This window comes from Tenrec ecaudatus, chromosome 2 (genome assembly GCF_050624435.1).
Source record: "Tenrec ecaudatus isolate mTenEca1 chromosome 2, mTenEca1.hap1, whole genome shotgun sequence".
NCBI lineage: Eukaryota > Metazoa > Chordata > Mammalia > Afrosoricida > Tenrecidae > Tenrec > Tenrec ecaudatus.
Window position 1 is genome coordinate 234,672,630 of NC_134531.1, and position 2,716 is coordinate 234,675,345.

Genomic DNA, 2,716 nt, shown 5'->3' on the forward strand with positions numbered 1-2,716 from the left:
GAATTTAGCACATATATATTATTCCGTAACTCAATCATAGCAAGCAGAATTGTACAATTGCTATCACAATCAGTTTCCACAATCAGTTTTTCTTCATGGGCTCCTTGACATTCTCTCCCCTTTTACCACCAGTGTACACCCCTCCCCACAAAACCCTTATTCTATTTGCTGTCCCTAAGGGTTCACCAATCCTGCGTTGTATATAACAAAAAAATGGAAACACATATAACACTATTTCAAGAGGGTGACCTCCATGACCTGTAAGATACGCACTAATACGATCAAACAAAAGCCAAACAAAACAATACAAACCAAAACTACAGAAATATTTGGAAACCAGATCAGGCCCAGTTGGCATAACAGGGGGGAGCTACTGACAAAGTTTTAACTGTTCAAGTCAGATTTATGCCTTTGGTCTCCAAAACTCATCTCTCCCAAACGCTCTGTTTAGTAACCACTTTCCTTCCAAGGCTTAATTGTAATATAGGCTGTTCTCCAGCGGCTTATTTCCCATGTATTTCCACAAATGACTCTTAGGCTCCCACTGCCATCATAACTTTCTGCACAATGAATTCTCACAATTAACTTAATACTAATCTCTCCTTTGATTTTGGATTATATGGATAACAATCCTTCAAATGGTGCACTTCTTCCGTGTGGAATTAGATGACATCTCACTTGGATGGGTCCTTGCTTGGAAGCCTTTAAGACCTTTCACAGTATTTCCTCTGAGAGCTGGACACCATCTGAATTCGCCACATTTTGCTAGAGAGAAGTTTTGTTTGTTTTAATTTATCATGGACACATTTAGAGTCACCACTGCAAAAAGAAATATTCCACTAGAAAGATGCAACTGACACGAAGTTCTTTAGTGATGAAAACTATAAGATGGCAGATGCTTATTTCCCAGAATTGTTTCCATAATTTATCAATGAATCAAGAAGCCTGATTTAGACAGATGAATGAAAAACAAACTTCTAGTGTGTTGGACCATCCATATGTTCTTACAGTATTCATTATTATCCAAAAAAAAAACTCACAAACAAACAAAAACCACAGGAAGGAATAGTTATATACACCAGGAAAACATAATGATAACAATAAGGATATTTCATTGCTCATTTCACAGTCTTTTCCCACTCAAGTAAAGTATTTATTTTTCTGGAAATAAAATATTATGTCCTTACTTGCTTTTCTCTCATTAAGCTACAATATGGATTATTTATATGAATCCAAATGAACGGTTTATGAAGAAATGAGATGAAACTGCTAACCTAGTTAGTTAGAAATTCTAAATAGCCAATACATATTTTATATTAAATTATTTTGTCCTTAAATTAATAAAAATATATTATTTATAATGTTAAGGCTTTACTATAATTTACACACTTATCTCTACTTTCATATTTACTTATATGGTAAGCACGTCTCAGATTTGGTTTATTTTTGTCACTGATCTTAATGGGTAAGCATAAGTGGGAAATTGATATATATGACAAATTTGACAGTAACTCTGTTTCTATATTCTTTGTAAGTGGTACTCAAGTGAGTGATTGGGCTGGAAAAATTCATGCCAGGGGGAAAGAAATCTCCGTGTTGCAATTTCCTTCCTTTACGTAGAATTCTGTTAACGGAATTCCCAATTTACTTTTAGTTGTCTGTAGCCAAAGAGCAGATCCTGGAGTAGATGGCAAAGATAACATATGAATCTGGTTGGAGGGTGAAGATAGAAAAGAAGATGAAGAAAAAGTATATTTAGAAACTCAAATGTTTCATATAATAAAGTTAAAATGAATTGTTAGGTGGAGGGACAGAGCAACAGAATCTTTAAAAAGAGAGGAAATGGGTAACTTTTATTTCATTTTAATGTATACAAATCTATTGTGTAAAGTAGGAGTTTTGAGGGAAATCCCCAGCCACTGTCAGTGAGTCCATTCTGATTCATAGTGACTCTGTAGGAAAGAGTGGGGCTGGGACTGCTCCCAGGTTTCCTGAGACTGTATACCTTCAAGTCAACAGGCAGCTTTATCTGTCTCCAAGGGGTGGTTGGTGAGGTTAAAAAGCCTACTGTGGGTAACAGTGCAATGCTTATCCCACAGAATGACAAGTACTCCTTTTTTGGTGAGAAAATATGTTGGTTTTTCATAATCCCCCACCCTATCCCAATTTATCTTTATTTCCTTGTTCTGTGTCCAGGGAATCTGCCCCTTCCAAACTATAGAATAAAGAGGCTGTGGGGCTGTTTCACAGTTGATTCGGTTTTAAAAAGGGACTTGAAGGATGGTGGAAGACATGAAGACAAGTTAGGGTGTTTCTTTTCATTCTCCTTCAATGCTTTATAACTAAGCTCCTATAAATATTTGCTTCTTTCTATATTTGCAACTATATACAGACAGTTGTTCTCTTTAATCACTGCTTTTCTTAGCCTCTGCAGCCATTATAGCTTCTCCTCATCTTTTCAAGCCTCTTGGTTTTAGTTTGTGACAATATCCTCAAATGATTATCTGGGCCCTGTTCACATCTCTGTTGGCCCTGGCATTACATTTTCTTCAATTAAATATGTAAGGAGAATTCAACCCTCCAACCCCAACAAGGTCTTATGTTTATAAGGATTTCAAAAACTGTTGAAAATGGAAATAAAAGACAATAGTTTTCCATAAAATTTTTGAAGGCCCTGTATATGAAAAGTATGGAGAAAATCACTTTTAAATTTTGA